General features: G+C 33.6%; 1 protein-coding gene across 1 annotated transcript in view; it reads right to left on the bottom strand.

Moving 5' to 3' along the window:
* LOC115449516 overlaps positions 1–17,847 on the bottom strand; it is a 92,333-nt gene extending 74,486 nt beyond the window's left edge. The window contains exon 1 of the mRNA XM_037436796.1: positions 17,464–17,847. The gene's annotated coding sequence lies outside the window, so the exon portion shown is untranslated. The remainder of the gene's footprint in view (positions 1–17,463) is intronic.
* Between the last annotated feature and the right edge of the window lie 1,737 nt (positions 17,848–19,584).

Below are 19,584 nucleotides of genomic sequence, written 5' to 3'. Positions count from 1 at the left end.
AACATTGGAAATGGCCGCGGTGGATACAAAAAACAATAGACAACTCTACTATCCCACAAAAAAACGACAAAAATGTTCGGCCCCTTAGGATATCTCAAGACACGGCACAAGAGTCCGTATCGTTACATTATGATTGGTCGAAAAACTAACATGTGACTTACGCGTTAATCTCTCGACCAATCACACCCCTCGGAATTTAACGACACGAACGTGCCCGTCGTGTTTATTATCGTGTCGTTTATTACGGTCGTTCTTAGGGTACTCATTGAGATTGAGAATCCTCGCGAACATAAACTTGTATCTAGGATTTCCGCAAAACTGTTGTTCACATAAGTTTTTCTAACAAATCTTTATTGCACGTATAACAAAATTCCGTGCGCAGACATTCTGCAAATGCCTGTGTAAGGTCAAATGCAAACTAACATCAACCCAGCGATTGTATCAAACTAGTTTCTAACGCCTCGGCGTACTGTCGCTCGATCAATGAGATTTCCGGATACATAAAGGAATTTTAATCACAAGTTCCATCTAAAAAGGAGCTTTGACCGAAGAGTAATAAGGTCAATTATGCCTGTTTAAATTCTTTTACGCCTCTTATGCCGGAAGGGTAGGCAGAGGCACAAACAGTAGACCCATATATCGCTGTGTGTATTCTGTCCCATGATGTTATAGGGAGCGATTGTATATCGAGTACATGTTCTATACTCCTGGCTGATGAAGAATAGATAAACCCAATATCATTGCTCGACCCGGAATTCGAACGAGAGACCTCTATGCAAAATTTGTACCGCGCTGCAATATAACTAAGCCACAGAGGCAGCGTTTACATAAAAATAATACGTTATAATTACTATAACCAAGATGTTTATTATGCTAACTTTGAAAATCCCAAACGGAGAGGCAGAACAAGAAAAAAATCCATTGTTCAAGAAGCTAGCTATAATAATTAAATGATGAGAATAGAGTAACATCTATATTTTTCTGTTTATGATTAGCGTGTTATATAGCAGATTATTATATAGCAGAAGGTACAAGTGTAGGCAGATGGATTATCTGCTGGTAAAATACCTCACACAAAACTAGCACAACCATAGACTTTAAGACACATAGCCGATTTTTAAACGAGAAGTAGGAATTTGCATGAAAAAATTATTTATTGGACCTCCTGTATCAAAGAAAATTCAACAAAGCCAGTTCACGCCACTTTTTTGTAAAACGGCAATACATCTTCGGCCAAACTCAAACCACGCATTCATGCTACATACAAATACAGAAATAAATAAAATATTATGAAGTAATTTTATCTTGTTGACATAAAAATTCATTATCATAGGCTGAATTATTGAAATATTATTTACCTTATCTTTCTATTGAAATCCTAGCTTCCTGTTTCTATTATTCTTCACTTGTACTTCAATAACTTATTCTATATATTGAGGAAATATAAACTCAAACTCAAGGCAATGTATCGTTTTCGCCTTATTTTTGTTAGATTTTCCTCAGCCATGAAGTTAATTGTGGACAAACAGTACATGTGCCAAATGTTTGAATAGCTGACAGGTCCGAAATAAGGCATTTGGTGGTCTTTAATATTTAACGATAGAGATGTGGCCAGCAAAAAAGGTGTTGTTTCGTAATTTTCTATAAAAAAGATTAAATTTATTGCCAATTGTAATATAATATAATAAAATGTATTAAATAAAATAAAGCTGTCTAAAGGCTGTGAACTGTTGTTAGACAAAAGTCAAATGGCGGCAACTAATATATTGTGGATTAATTTTGCAATTAGCGTCCAGCAGCAGTTATTGTCGTAGGTTTAAGAAAACGTAATATTGGTAGCTCAGTGACTGCCGGCACGGCGCACTAGTAAACAGTAATATCGGACTTTAATTTGTTTTTTAATTCTGGCAAAGCAAAGTTACTACATACTCCTGATGGTAAGCACGATGCCATGCCGTCCAGATTAAGTATCGAATAGTAACCTCATGCCATTCGACAAAATCATGCCGGCCTGCTTAAAAGCTTTTTCACGCTACAGCGAAAACTACGCGCGCCTAGGCAATCTATTCCAAAGCTCGATGGTGCGGCAAAGAAAAAAGTTGGCGAACCTATGGGTTCCGGCCGCGATGGTTTTAACCATCAGGCTGTGGCTTTGCATGCCAATACGCGTGTTTCTGCTGAGGAAATGAAATGAGGTTTTTTTTTCTATCGTCTTTAGCGGTGCGAGCTTTCAAAGGGGCTTTCGCTCTCAACTTCCCTCCTAGGTACGGCCCAGTAATACATAACACATACGTTCTATAGTATGGCTATTTGTCGAAGTAATTTGCTAACGAGTCACGTGATGTCACGACGAAAGAAATCAATATTTATTATTACACTACCATGTGTGAATTGCTTGAACAAAGGGGATAGTCATATAAAATCATGGAAAATTTAATTTAGCTTCGCAACTTGAAAAATATATCGTGATACAAATGCGTAGATAGTTATACTGATCTACGTTCCTATTTCTAAACTACTGAATTTTGTTCACGGCCCCGCCACCGTCTTCTTCCGAAATAATCGTCTTTCCGAATTAATACTGTAATTTTTTTTTCTATCTATCCGTATAAATAGTAAATTTCATCAATATCCATACAGCGGTGTTACTTTTACTACTTACAAAATTTTTCCCAATATTTGCAGTTATAATATAAGTAAGATGAACAGGAGAACGCCTATTGAAACTTCAAGCTTCATACTGCTCTGCTTACCACCATTTTTAATAAAGGATCCCAATCGCTTTTTCAATCTATCGAGAAAATAAAGACCAAGCCTAATAACTAACCCTTAATCTCTATAAAAGCTTTACCAATCCGCAGCTCAACATACAATTGCTACTCTACTATCGCAATGCAATATAAAAAAGCTTTACTTGGTCTTATAATAATTTTATTGGAATCTTGATAATCCCGAGAAGTGGAAGTTTGGGGAGGCGGGCAGGGCGCGCCCGTATAATATTACGTAAACCAACATTATTGTATTCGAGACGTTTATTTTTCATTTTCTCGATAGATTAAAAATAATAATTTGTAAGCATGTCAAAGTTTTTCTGACAAGCCTACAAATGAGTTATTTTGATTGGTTAATTCCCGAAATCGGATTGAAGATTGAGATCGGGATCGTTCATTAAAAACAGCTGTATACCAACACAGTAATGTTCCAGATAAAATATATCTGATCTTATACAATTTGAATCAGGAAAACATGATGCGCGTGAACTACTTATTTTTTATAACACATTCTACAATCTGTTTCATATAACAATTGCGATTTCGTGCCAATGATTTCCTTGTAAAATGAAGGAAATGAAACATGATTCAATAGCCATTAACGTAAATGTTCAATTATGTACAATAAACATGGGCCATCAGTAGTTTCTAGAAATTGCTCTACAAACCATTAGTGTTTTTATAATGTAATAACGGTGCTCCTTCATAATAGTAAAAACTAGATTTTTGTTCCAAATTTCACGGCCGCGATCGGACAATACTGCACATGCGTCGTTATACGTCCGCGAGCATGCTGCCGACCATCTTATCCGTCGTGCAAGAATGATGCGATTATTTATCTTTTGAGAATATTCAGTTGTATTTTTACTTGGTAAATAAGATATTAATATAAATATATTAGTATTATTTTAAATAACAATCGGTGATAAGTCTAAGTCTAATTGGTACCTAAGCCTTTGTAAAGTATTTACGAAATGTGACGTTAAAACATCAAAGTAACTGAGAGCTGAATATTTTCTTGTGTATTTTCATAACCCATATTACGAATACGCGCCTTATCTAGTTTTCAAAGACCAAAATAAATACGTCTGTCTTAAAATAATAATATTTCTTAATACAAACAAAAATTTTGATAAGTACTTACCTAATAAATTCCTATTACTTGTTACCCTAAAGGTCAAGTCACACCCAAAATTAATCTAACATTGTGGTTTACTGTCAATCATCTCTGACCATCAACTAAGATTTAAGAAACATTGGATTTGAAAAGCCCTTGGGCAGCTACTGCTTGCCATCAAATTGACCGCTACGAAGGCTTAAAAAATATATATATCATCGTTTAAGTTTTCTTCACTGCTCCGATAAAACCATTATCTTTGTTGCGATTTTGATAGCATAAATAATTGCTATAATCCTTGAGATGCTACCTTGCATTAGACGATTCGAAGATGCCGCAATAATTCCAACAATAGCAAGGAAAAAATACATTGACAGATTTACGTTAAGTGAATATTAAAAACCAGGAAAATAAATTAGATGTAGCAAGGAGCAAACGATATTACTTCAATGGCATTTTTATTACAGGCAAAGGCGTCGCGGGCATTCAGCCAAGGTTACTTAACAAGTGCGTAATAGAACGATATACTACTATTTATAAATACTTTTATTTTTTTTAAATTTAGTACGTTACGTATCTAAAATATTTTAAAATTGGTGTATAATAACCATTCAAATCATTGTACGAAAATAGATTTTTTTTATTTTCCATGTCAATGTTTGTTCTCAAACTTTTTAGTAGCTTTAAATCAAGAATATAAGTACGTATTACTAATTCAATGCATCATAAATAATATTATTCCTGGGAATATAAATCCTTATTGTTATGATACTATAAACAATCGTGTCGACCACGTGTCTCCGTACGATAGTTACCGTTACAAGATGAAAGTGAAATGACGGTTGCAACCTTGTTTTTAACTCTTTTTACTTGGAATATGCTTGGTAAGTGCCGACCGCGAACCGGTGCTCAGCGACACAATATTACCGTTATAACTTATAGGGATTGTTTTCAAAAGCCAATAATGATTTTTATTTATTCCGTCTTTCGCAATTAAAATTAATTATTCTGTGTTAAACGGACTATCATTCTAAATTTAAATTTTAATCGACCATCTTGATTTACTTTTTTATAGTTGATAGTTTTATTGAAAGGAATAGTCAACTAAAATAATCAAATAGATAATTTATTATTCATAAAAACGGTTCAAAACAATATAAAGCGGATAAAATCAAAATCCTCGCATACATCAAATTCTTCAACATGCCCCATATCAGGTAATCCCTCATTCCAACTTAATGGTCGGTATGGAAACGCAATAGATCGGCCGTTGACCCCACTTGAGCAACATTAAATGCCTATAAACACGCTTGTGTATTTTATACAGTGTTTTAAAATGCCATTATGACATTTTTTAAGTTGCAGCTTAAATATATTGTGGGATTAATAGATAAAGAGATAATGTTTCTTTCCTTTGAACGTTAAAATGTAGCGCGTTTGCCTGTGGTTAGGCTCTTGACGCTATCCATTAGATGGGTAACCGCTAATAGTTGAACAGTACCTCAGTACCTCGTAAAATCAACGGTAACAATTATTAGGCTATGTTCGATACATCTATCGCTTCAGATTATTAAGATTAACGTAAGAACAGAAGCTAGGCTTTACCGCTAAATCTCAGCTTTACTTTTCTGAGGACGTAATACTGCTGGTGTGGTAGGATATATTTTATATCCGCCCAGATAGCGACCACCGTACACAAGGTAATAAAACCTGCCAAAGTGGCCCACGTGAGTGCGTCGCGTCTCGGGATCAGCTTGTGTATATCCGGTTGCAGCAGGCCGGCATAATTGTGTCGACTGTCGAGAGGTAATAATCTCTCGTCAGTCAACATTTGATTGGACCCCACTTACCATCAGGTGCAGTAGAATCATTGCCGTACCCGTATGTATAAAAAAGCGTCAATTTCTATAAGTATTCAGACCATAACAATATTTATCTAATACGGGAAGATTTAAGGCTAACTAAAGTTTTCAATACGATACGGGAAATTGTTTATGTCGGTGATTGTACAATTTCCATAATGACAGCAGACAATGAAATTAAATTCCATCACGGTTTTCAAGTTAATTATTGCCAAGATTAATTACATCTGTCTGCTTACGTTAATTAACTTCTTTAACCAACCATCGTATTTTAAACTAGCAATGCCGGCGACGCTGTCCGCGTTATATTTTATATGTTATTATTTATAATGCGTAATTACCATTTCCATTTCTGGTGGTCAATCAGCGAATTATAGAGAGGGCTATGCTCCGTATTTCTCTATGTAATCAAATCAGAAATGAGATCTCGGGAAAAACGAAAGCAATCGAAACAGCGTATCAGCGTGCTACAGTGGCAGTAGGCAGGGCTAGTCACAGAACTGACGAGAAACGGGACCAAAAGTTCTCTAATGGATACCATTAAGCGCAGTATTGGACGTCTACGGACAAGACCAAAAGTCACAAGGCTGCAGGGTTGCGATAGATCCTAGAAATCTTTAGGGGAGTCTTATGTTCAGTAATAGACTTCGTGTGACCGATGATTAGTTACCATGTTTATGTTTTCGATATTGGATATTTGCTGATCTTTGTAGTGAAACCTGCATCAAAATCTGTTTAGCCGTTTCACCTAATGTACTGATAAATTAAATTGCACACTCTACGATATTAAATGGAAATGTACGGAATAGATGACGCATGACGAGGTTATTATGACATTGTTTTTATATACACTACATTATAGGCTATAGAAGATCCATTTATATCATCATTCCAAAGATAATCATGCAATAAAATATAACGCAAACAATTTGAAAACTCCACTCGTATGGAAAAATATATAAATTAATCAAAAGTATTTTAAACTTAATCATTTCAATAGCTCAAAACAACTACTCACTTGCAATTAGAAATTATTGGTAATATTTTATGGCCGATGCCGATGACACTTCGCACTGATCACTCGAAAGGCGAAGTATTTATATTTCACAGTGTAATTGTCATCCTAAACGTCGCAGAATTTGGTTTGCTAACCACTTTCAATAGGATCTGGAAATGTCTAGGTCTATTTTTTTTTAATTATTCACTCTTTTTTGCATACGAGTATACAATAATAAACAAGTATACAATAAAAAAAATAAATATAATGGCGGTTTTATCGCTCTACCTATTCTCTATTCTCAGTGCTGACGGCATGTCAGCCTTCGCAGTGCGTAGACATAGGGCCGCTGTGATTGGCTAATATTGAGATAGAACTTGAATCTAGTTGGCTGTCAGATAAACTGAGAAACAGATTTGTTATCACAGCAATGGTCAGTCCTTTAATAAGTAACATCTATGAATCAGGGGCTAGTCAATATCCAGACAACCATGGATGACCTATGTTCAACAATAAAGACATTGTAACTCATAAGCTGTAGCTAATTACTACCCCAGTAAATCGATATTATACAAAATTGACTCCAAATATATTCCAAGCCATGGATCTTCTCAAACCAGTTCACCTCGACATTACGAAACCGATCAAATATCTCGCTTGGACGCGAGATCTCTCGTTTAGGTTTCGTTGCCCAAGTTTACTTATTCGGTGTACCAAACGCAATGTTTAGGCAATCCTTAACAATCGTGCTCGGATCCTATTGGAAATTTAAAATATTGAAAATTGAAATCAACTTTTGTTCTCTATCAATGTTGTAAGCGTATTTTAACTTCAAAAAAGGGGAGGTTCTTAATTCGACTGTTTTTTATGTTTGTTACATCAGAACTTTTGACTGGGTGAATCGATTTTGATGATTTTTTTTATGTTACTATATTTAAGTGATACCTGTAGAACGAACACTCTGGATACAGGCTGCTTTTGAGAAGTCCGTCTGTAAATCTTTAGGGGAGGCCTATGTTCAACAGTGGACTTTGTGGCTGATGATGATGATGTTGATGTAGAATACTGATCACTACTTTATTATAACATAACATTAAGAGTATGTTTCACAAGTTCTCGGTAAATACACGTCACATAGATGTATAAGTCTTTGTTTTCTGTTGGTGGCGATATGTTAACTAAAGCAATTCTTTTAGTGTTACATTTTTAAAAATTCCCTTCGCCACTGCTGCCTACCTCTATATGAATGCAAGAGTGTATATATAAAAATACGGCCGATAGTATGTCGCAATAATAAATGTTACTACCGAAGTAATGTTTATGAAATACAATCGCGTGCAAACTACGATATAACCCCTAAAAATTAATATGTCTAATACACCCGTTGTGTTCGACTACCGAACGACATTCGGATCGACCGATGACATCATGCCACATTATAAAAGAACAAAAAAATACAAGAACAGCTTAAAAGACGCCTTTTTGATGACCCTACAAGTTATAAGGACTATAAAGTGACACGCTATGCGTCTATTATGGGTAGCCATCGATATTTGATAGACATTTGTCTTTTTTTTATACTAGCAAAGTGACCTCACTGCACTTGATGGTAAGTGGAGTGGGGTCCAATGTCGACTGACGAGAGATAGACCCCTTGGCAGTCGACACAATTATGCCGGCCTGTTGGAACCGGATATACACTGGCTGATCCCGAAACGCGACATACTTGCATGGGCCACTATGGTGTTTTAACACCTTGTGGACGATGCTCGTTATCCGGGTGAATATAAAATATATCCTACCAACATAATGGTGTCTATGATAATATGATTAACGACCTAAGTTTATCCTAACTTTTTTCATTCCGGTCGACAACGCGTTCGGGTATAGCCTGAAATCCCAGTAATTTAAGTAAACAAAACTTGAATTTGTTTTTTTATTACAAAATCATTTAATTACGCATGCAAACACAATAATACATTTAAAGAAATGTTCGGATATTTTTATTAAACATTGATATTTAAATTGTTCTCTTCGTATACAAACTGGTAATCAGTAAAAAAATGAAACAAACAAATATTAAGCGTATTTCTCAACGGAAAAAGAAATCAATGTTTGTTTTCCAGTGCTTATAATTTCGACTCCACGCTATAAAAATAAACCATAGGTTGAGACTTTAATATAATGAAAAACACTATTATTATTCCGGTTCCAAACTATTAAAATTAACTTTAATGTAGAAAAAAACTATCTCTAAGTCCTAGCCCACATTCCTTTATTAGTCGTCTTCAATAACAATATCTCAAAAACATACGACTTCCCAGAATAGACCACGCTACATCCATCCACCCTGCTGATACCGCTTTGTTTGGCGTTATTACTTTTTATTACTTCATACCTGATGCAACGTACACCTTGAACTTTGCGTGAAACACTGCAAGTAATCGCTTGTTTAGTGATAATACATTCCGTGTATCGTTTGGAAACAATTTCAAACAGTTATTATGTAGATATGTATCAATTTGTGTTTGTAGCACGTTAATACGTACGTTTGAAATTATTGGTGGCAAACTATTTATATTTTGTAGGTACAGGATTGTTAGCGTCCATGGGGCAATAGTTTACAATCATTAGTGGGAGAGTAAATTTATATTTTGTAGGTACAGGACCTTTAGCGTCCATAGGGCAATAAAAAAGAACCGGCTTAGTTCATTCCGGCCAGTCATATTCTTTGGTTAGCTTGTATCAATTTTACATTTTTGTACATAGATCAAGATCGGTAAAATTCTAGAAAATTATCACAAACAGCTCCTCAAATTTCGTTACAATGTTATTTTTTATTAAGAACTTTTTTGTATTGAAGTGACAATTGGATTGAATTGGATTTTTAAAAACCAACGATTAAGGCAAAGGCGACATACCGAACAGCATTATTGTCTTATTTAAATTGGGCATAATTTTCAAGGTTTAGTACTCTTTAAAAAGAAAACGTAGGTACTTATTTAAAGCTTCCATTTTTTGGGTCATGCATACAGCGTGCATAATGATCACGTTTTTTTTTATTAACGTACATTTGCTTGAATATTTTTTGCAAACTAGCCAATTATTGAATTAATCAAAGAGTCGTGAATCGTTTGAACACTGATTAGCATGACACGAAGCGTCTTCATTGTAATAAAATCCTTGAGAATAACGCGTGAAAGTCCTGTCAAAACGCATTCAGCCGTGTGACAGAAGAGAATTATAAAGATGATTCAACTTTGCAATTAATAAAAGCCATTTTAAATGGGTTAAAAAAAGAGGGGGTTTTTTAAAACGTAAATAGACTTATTTGTAATATAGTAATTTATAGATAGAGGCTGCCCACAGATTATTTCAATTTTATATTAAATGTGCTAAATCGACAAATGCTCCTATTATAGATGCTATCGAGCAATAACTCCTTATTTCTCTAGAAAGATCTAGAAAAACAGTGAATGAAATAAAGACTAAAAAAATATCTGATATTAAAATTCTATTTTGTGCATTACTATGATACTTACTTTCGTTATTATCAACATTGTCGTCACTACACAATTAACAGGTGTTGGCGTACAGGTGCAAAAACGTGGGTTTTACAAGAACATTAAAAAAGTTTAATCCACACGGTCCTATAGAATGCGACAAAATATTCTAACATATTATAATGCAAAATCCACCCACCGCGTCTGTCTCTCTAAACGCGGTAAACTCAAAAACTACCGAATGAAATTTCATAAAGTTTTCACCAACGGATAAAGTGATTGAAAAGGAAGGTTTATTTGTATAATTCATTAATGATTTAAACGACAGAAAAAAAAAGATCTATTTAAGTAATTGGAATGAAGCTGAAAATTGAACTTTTTAATTATTTTCATCGTCAAATGTCAGATGCATTTAAAATTCCTTCTTCTACACTTGCAGTTTTAGCTCAACTAATTATAATAAGTTTAAGATTGTATTTTTATATCTGACATCATTTTCTGGCTTTAAATATTATCGTTAACACTGGGACTTGTCCATAACAGAAGATGCCACGTCCGACTCAAATACGCTAAATGTCAAGGTAAAGCACAAGATGGCGTTGTTTAAACAAAAATGGCGGGTAAATGGAGATGCAAAACGCAACATTTAAATGTACTTTTATTTTTATTCAATACATTTCTAAATAATTCGAATTGTTTCTCGAAGGTCATTTAAGTTATTTTAACCTGTTTCAAGCGTATACTGGATGTTTTAATGACATAACCTTCGTTGCAGTTCAGACTTTAGATAAGATGTAAGAACAATATTCTATAGTCCCTAAAGATTGAAAAGTTGTTTAGCAGTACGCGACTATTAATTCAAAACCACTCACGATTTCTGACTATTACTGCAACTCATTGTGGACATAAAATGTGTTCACTATCACAAGCCACGTTTGTAACAATATGCAATTTAGAACGTAGCACTAAGTAATTTCGGAAAACATAAATTAATGAAACAGAAATCACTTATGCCAGGGAAGACTAAACTGTCGGTAAGACTTAGTAACATCATAAATATAAACCCTTGTAGATGCTTCTTATTGAACAAACTAGATTAAAGATTTGTTAGGATGGAAAGTCAACAAGAATTTTAAATACCTACTTTTATCAATGTCTATAAACCACATATTATAAATATAAATAATACCTACGGAAAAGTCTAGTCATAGTTTTTATAAAAAAGCTAGAAATTTTGAAATAAATAATTCATGTTCTATCTTATCATATGATGATTCGATATTTCCTTCATAATTAAATTGTATGCTAATAACAGGTATCGATAAATAAAACCATAAATGTTGAAGGATTAAAAAAAAAGATTGCCTATGCGATGAACCTTGTACATCCATTCTTGGTGTATATAGATTACAGATTAAAAAACATTAGTTTACACTACACGTAATCGATGGGTCGTTTGAAGGCGAGCGTGGCCAATATTCTATTTAAATTATAGCATCAAATAACTGGAAATTCACGGTTCTGTCTGTGGTTCGTATTACCATATTGTAGAGGACGCTGTGAGGCCTCTGGTGTTAAAGTGTTTCTATTTTTTTTTAATAATTCATTAGTATATTATCTATAGATTGTAATATCTATTGTCTATTATCTAAACTGGTTTTTCATCTGTGGACGACACGATAATAAAATAATAATAGGAAATTATTTTGTCCTTGAAAAATTGAACCTGCGTTATTGACGTGTGATATGGGTAAATAAAAACTTGTTTTGCGTTTTTACAATTTAATTATTTATTACCGTTAATTTTATAAGTTTCAAGGGCAATTTTTAACTGGATAATACAACTGTTATGAACCTCATCAATTTGTTAACAATATTCTAAAATTAAAATGAACTGTCAAATTATGTTGGCTGTATGTTTTATTTCAATTTATATTGTTATGTAGCGTGCGTTTAAATCCCTTCTAATTCATGAATATGCTTGACACGTACAATATCATTCATCTGGGCATCTATTAAAACTATGACGCTCATTTCCAGCCATAGTATTCAAATGTAACCAACGTCATAATCAGATATCTGTTTTAATTTAAAGATTTTACTAGAACTGAATGAACAATAAATGACTGATTATCTTAACTAATATTAAGAGAAATTGTTTTCATTTTATTATAATATTTTATTTAATAAAATTATTTTATCAACTTAAATATTCTTGTACTAATAGAAAGCTGCATTACCCCGGAGTGCTATAGGCTTGTATCACGGGAACGAACGTTAACACGGGCGAAGCCGCCGGCAAAAGCTTGTAATTTATAACAAAACCCGTCTCAAAATGATGCTTGGCCGGTGACCCTCACATTAAATTTGGAAGGGCCTACGTACATAAACATATATTTTTAATTAAGTGTTTCGGTACAAAAAATACGATGTTCAAAATATTGAAGGCAAGTCAAATATTTTTCGATAAATCGGCGCTGCATTTTAATTTACATAACATTAAAAGGTCTCACGAATTTTTAAACGAACTCTGGATCTTCCAACACAACCGTTCTTCACGATTGTTAAAGCACATAACATCGTTGGTCACACTTAACATAAAGGTTGCTACTTCATTTTGAACGTATTTTTCAATGCTAACTACATAACATAAAACATACGTAGGTGTCTAATACGCGTGTATATAGTATGTAGTACGCATGTATGTAGGTGACATTTGATTCACTAATATAAAATTATTCAATCAATAATATTACATACTTTATCAAGTCGATATAATCCTAGCAAAATCGACTAAAAATTTGCTCTTATACAATTTATTTAAAGAAATGACGAAACAAGCAAGTTGCTGGCCAGTGACAAGCGTCACAACTGCAAATAAACTGTTATAACGCCATCTATTATTGTTAATTGCATACATCATTTGAATGGAGAACATCATCTTAAGATCTATGATCAAGTTTACTCATAAACTGTAAATAATAAATCAAGAGCTGAAGTAAAAGCCATACAAATTGCCACCACAAAAGGCTCACAAAGCACATTGTAATTGTTTTCAATAGAATATACATAATATCCGCCCTGTTTTATTCCCCACTACTGGGACCTCCTCTACACCTGAAAGGCTTTAGCACACCACGCGGGATTAGTACAGGTCGGCAGATTTGCAATGAATACTGTTTTTAAAAGAATTAATATATAAAAAATACTTATACCCAATAGATATTATTATCTTAATTATCCTTCTAAAATTTACATTCCAAATCGCAAATTAAATCATGAATGTCAAAACAGTTCGTTAGCATTATATACACACGTACTATTGAAATATTAATTACTTGACTGCCTTAGAAGCAGTTTTTATTACGGTAATTAATACTACATATTTTTAAAACTTTATAGATCAACTAGCGACTCGGCCCGGGTTCACACGGATAATACTAATTATAATCTATAACCTAAACTTCTGGTTATCCGATCGGCGCCATACTTTACTGGATCTTCTACTGGACTAATCCATAAATAACCTAAAAAATTAATTAAAATCTCTCCAGCCTTTTTGAAGTCTATAGAGAATACACACATTTTGTAGGCATATAGATAGATTACAACATTAATCAAAACGTTTATCCTTCATTGACATTACAAAATAGGCTCCTAAGGTCATCAACTATTTTCGATAATGTACAAAATAAAGAGATATTCATATGAAAACCGTCTCGTGAAGCCGGTTCTGGGGTCAAGTCAATACTTTCACGACGCGTCCGCGTCAACTATACGACTAATAATGTTCGTGTTTATATGTATTAAGCTTTTCTAATGCATATGTATATTTGTGAAAAGTTTTAATGTATAATTTGGCTGTTGGAGAATGCCTCAGGATTTAAGTCTACTTGTATACATTTACTGTAAATAAAGGTTATATGTTATATAATATCAGCCCTGTATTATATGGGCACGGGCCTCCTTTACTATTGAGAGGGTTTAGGCCTTAGTCCACCACGCTGTAGTGCAGGTAGACTTCACACACCCTCAAAATTCCTATAGAGAACTTCTCAGGTATGCAGGTTTCCTCACGATGTTTTCCTTCACCGTTAAAGCAAACGATAATTCGCAAAGAATACACGCAAAATTTATTTAACTTCAATAAAAAAGTTAAATAAATAAAAAAATAAGGGGATACTATACAGATAGTGGTAAAGGGAATTCTATATTCTTTAATTATTTTCACTTCGCCCTAATCAGTGATATTCAATATAATAAAGACATCATTGGCCTCAAAAGTCGGTAAGACAAAATCCCTCTCTGTGGATGTTCATAAGATAAGGTTATCATTTACAATGAGAAGAACAGCTGAATATCTGCTAAAAAAATATTTTCAATATCCATGCTTCGGTATTATTATATAAGTGTTAGCCATATTAATAAAATAAAGTGAATTCGCTATAGTCCAAACACGACTGCATCAGTACATTAAAAATGTTACATAAGTCGTGTATTTAGAGTTTAAAATTAATTATACAATTATATTTTTCGATATTATGCAATATACTGGTATTTAATTTATCTGCATTTTTATACAGTCAACGACAAAAATAGCTAAACCAATTCATAACTGCAAAACGCCAAGATTTTCTTGTGAAGTAAATCCCAGTTATTTTATTTTTTGACGGAAAAACAACAGTTTGTAAAAACACAAAAGTGTAAATGATGTGGGTCAATTCATATAGAGTCAATTTGTCATAGAGCGAAAAAACAACCGCTGTGAATTGAATCGAGAGGGTACCAAAATCGCAATCTCAACAACATTTCCGCCATTTAATCGATAAATGAAATGCATTATTTCGAATGAAAGTATATAATTCAGCCGTAATCATAATGTTGTATACAATCATCTCCACTCACGTGCATCATGGCCTTTTTCGCAAAGGCCCTGGACTACCTTTTTCGTCAATTTGGCAATCGCTTGAGATTGTTGTTTGAGTAATTAAAATGTGCTTATTTGCTTAAAATCTGGTTTCGATCTTCCCTGTAAGTGCGACTACTGCACTTTAAAAGTCCAGCTGCAATGTGAGCCAACAATTTCAGTTCCATGATGGACTGTCCCATTACAATACCGGGCCACTCATGGCTTTCGATTAAAAACATTATAAAATTTGATAGTCGATGGGGGGGGGGGGCAAATTACGTATCAAATAGAACCCTAACTCTCACCCTATAAGAACTAAAACTAATGTAACTTGGTTACTAGTAGATTAAGTGTAAATATTATATATGGCACCATTAGTAAAGAAAACAAAAAAAATATAGTTTAAGAATCGAACCCAGGGCCTCGCCTGATCAGTCTATGTACTTCGCTCAACCCACAAGGTGACAATAATATAAACAGGATTAAAGACGAAAGCTAAAAAAAAAATAAGAAACCTATGCAGTTCCTTATGATATTCTAAAGAAAACATAATATCGATGATGTTTCTAGCCGCAGACTTTGGCCTGGTAGAAAGTTAGCATCCGATCAAAGGTCAGACCGGCATTCTGCATGATTTTAGATGATATACCTAACCAAACGCAACATAAATTACGTTTTAGAATAGTTAGTTAGTTTATCTGCCTTATTTTAATAATTCATATTTATTTCTTTTTAAAGTACTTTTAATTTTTATACAAATAAAATATTAGCCTCCTCAGTCGACTTTAAATTATTTGCCATAAAAACAAAACGGTTATGAATATTTATTGATGAGACGGCTTTAGGTTGAAAGATTCTGAAACAGATGTCCAGATCATGTAACACGTAGGGTTTTCTAACATGATTTGTTCAGAACTAAATGTACCAGAGATAAGCCAGGCGCCCAGCAATAGATAAAAACCTAAGTTTTTTTCTGCACCTAGGATATTTGAAAACGAGTGTACTCTTGACTTCAGTTTAGAGAGAGATAACAGCAAATAGCTGAAGATTTGTGAGGTAAAAAAAAAACAATAATGCAAAGAATATTGATTATACTGCAATAAAAGACTATCTCTTAATCACCACAATTATGCAGGCCTGCTTAATTGCTTCCTCACATCGTTTAAGTCATGAGATCGATGTTCGCCAATTTATTTTAGCACATTATATTACATACGCTCTTAAAATATGTATAAGTCTTAAATTATACGTCCGGAATTACTAAAAAGTATATTTACGAATTACTAGCTTTTGCTCGCGGCTTCGCCTACGTGAAGGAGTTTTCTGTGATATTGTTTTTTTCCCCACTTGATATGTATCTTTATGTTATGACCAAATTACACGAAATCACTATAAATTGTAGCCTATGTGTTATTCTGATGTATAACCTAATATAAAGGTAAAGTTTCATCCAAATCCGTTCAGTAGTTTTTTCGTGAGAGAGGAACAAACATACATACATCCAACCTCACAAACTTTCGCATTTATACTGTTAGTAATATAAACCATTAACAATTTTAACAAGTTCGAAATAACCGGACCATACTTGTAATTGTATGAAAGTGTTATATTTTTTGTACAATGATCCTTGACAGTACTAATTAAATTTCTTCTTGAACTCTTGTCATTTACGACTTCAATAAAAACGGCCATTTAAGCTAAAACCCATCGGCCATGATATTTTTAAGAGCCTGTCGTATTAACTTGTACATTTTAATTTGTAATTAATTGGCAATTGCGTTTGCGAACCGCATACTGTAATAATGTTATTTAAAAAATAAATGACATTCATATTTAGTGGTTAGATGACATTATTTGCACGCAAAAACATATCCATGTTATTTGCTAGAACAAGTTAGCTAATAAATTATTTATTACATATATTTTACATTCGATTATGGATTGTATAGGAATTTTATTAGAATACTTGTTTTTACAGGAAGATAAGATGAAATGCAACATATAGAATTTGGATGCATCAGAATTGTGATCTAAAAATATGATTCGGAATTTTCTAAATGTAAAAAATAATAAAGACAAAAATGAAATGCTAAAAATAGACTTGTGGAATATAAGTACTAATTTAAAATTTCAAACACTTTCGGAAGAAAGTATCGGTTCAGATAAAGTAAGCTTAATAATAATATCATCTATTTATTCTAAAACTTATGTCATATTTATATATAATAATTGGTTATGATGATATATTCCATATAACTTATAAGGAACTAGAGCTTATAATAAGGTAACAAGTAATCAATATACCTGTCGCGGAAGCGCTCAGGGAGAGCAGACCCGTTCTTCCGGGCCTCTTCCAGTTTTCACATCCGCTTCCCTCGGTCACAAATAAATAATAAACAATAATTAAAATAAAACAAGTCACTTAGTTCACTTTCATTTCACAGTTCACAGAGTTTAATTTGAATTCCTTTATCACATAAATCAATTCGAAAAAAAAAACAAATTCGAAATATCTTACGTCACAATCTCGTCCCAACTCGTTTGGAAACCGAGCGTGAAGTAGCGTGATCGCGGCAAAGAGGTTGGTTATCAACTAACTTATGAACAGGTGAATGAGGCGTCAGGTCGCTTGAGCGAGGCTAGGTGTGTTTGCGGCCGCGTGTGAATGTTTTTGATTCGAATTTCGAACGCCACTACGCCGGCACGACTGGCGGGTGTAGTCAGACAGCAAAACACTATTTGCGCGGGAATAATCAGCACAGGTTTCTTCTTGGATGTTCCAAGATACGTGAAAACATTGCAAGCAAACATTTGAGTAAGAACCACTTTGTTATTTCTGGTAAATAAAATGTCATTACAACAAAATTTAGGTCTACCATCATACCTATAACATTTTTAAGGTGCAAATGTGCAAAGGTTCTACAAAAGCAACCAGAAAATTACTAATTACTAAGTATTTCTACAATAAAAGTGGTACGATGGTACCTTCATAATAACTGGCACAAATCCAATTCCATCCAGACTATTTTATAAACCGTAATATTTCGTTTTAATAGATACCTTCTGGCCCTGACATTTGAATTAAACTATTCTGTCTATAAGCTATTGCTATAGCATTAGCATCTACATTAACTACACTGATGGCGTTTCCCCTTTTTTCTACATAATGACTAACTTACTGATGCGCGACCGACTCTCATTTTCAAACATGACTTCCAGATTTTTGCAGAAGATTGCTGCTTAACAGAAGATATTACAAATACGAGTATGTATACAGATTTTTCGAGTGTATTCGTTATAAGTAATTCAGTTATAATTATTTGCCTAATTATTTGACAATAATCTAACCGAAGCATTACAATAATCATCCAAACAAGAGTATAAACCCAACGGTAATGGATGCTCTACTATTCTCTAGGTACTAGAGACTGAAAAGCGGAAAGTACTTCCTTCCTTAATCGAAATACTCACGCGAAAAGCTACGGTATCTTTGGATATCAAAATACATTAGCTAAGAAACAGTATTTTCCTTCCAAATTATAGATTCCAATTTTTAAAACATAAAAGTAATCTCACTTTAACGTTTGTCGCTAATTGCAGTGTAAGACCGTGGCTTCTAATATTATGTTAACAATTAATACCTGCCTACCTCCATTTTTCAGTGTTTGCCGTTTCAGTCGAATTCCCTTACTACTCACTGCCTTATAGAGCCATCTAACGGATTATTATGGTACTACATCTATAATTATTGTTGGCTGAATCCAACAGATGGCGCTAAAATGAACGTTTTCGTTTTGGTTTATAGATGTTGCTGTTTCAATATAAAGATACAGAAATAAAACAAGAAATACGACACGTACTTGATTTATGGACCATACATTCAACACACGAAGAGATCAAATCATATTACTAATTATAATAGTAAGTAATGTTTTGAATTTATTAATATATTGACTATAATGAAGTATACAAACTATCCACAATTACAATATTATTTAGGCACATGATATACAAAAATACTCTTTGTAGGTTTATTACTTAGTGTACACAATATAAATAGACAAGAACAGTATAAGTAATTATCTAAGCTTCCTTGAAACAAATGACTGCAAGGCCATTTCTATTTGCAATATTATGCCTAACATTAAGGATCAAAAACAAAGTTACAAACACTAACCCCCTTATTCATAAACGTTTTTTATCTAACGACCGAGTAAGGCTGTGATAACAAGTCTGTTTCTCAGTGCTGACGGCATGGCAGTCTTCTCAGTGCATAGACATAGGGCCGTTGTGATTGGCTAATATTGAGATACAACAATAATAACCAATCACAACGGCCCTATGTCTATTTCTCAGTGCCATTGGGCACTGAGAAACAGGCTTGGTGTCACAGCTTTACTCCGTCCTTATATAAAAAACGTTTAT

This window comes from Manduca sexta, chromosome 9, assembly GCF_014839805.1.
Source record: "Manduca sexta isolate Smith_Timp_Sample1 chromosome 9, JHU_Msex_v1.0, whole genome shotgun sequence".
NCBI classification, from domain to species: domain Eukaryota; kingdom Metazoa; phylum Arthropoda; class Insecta; order Lepidoptera; family Sphingidae; genus Manduca; species Manduca sexta.
This window is presented reverse-complemented; position numbering and strand designations above follow the sequence as displayed.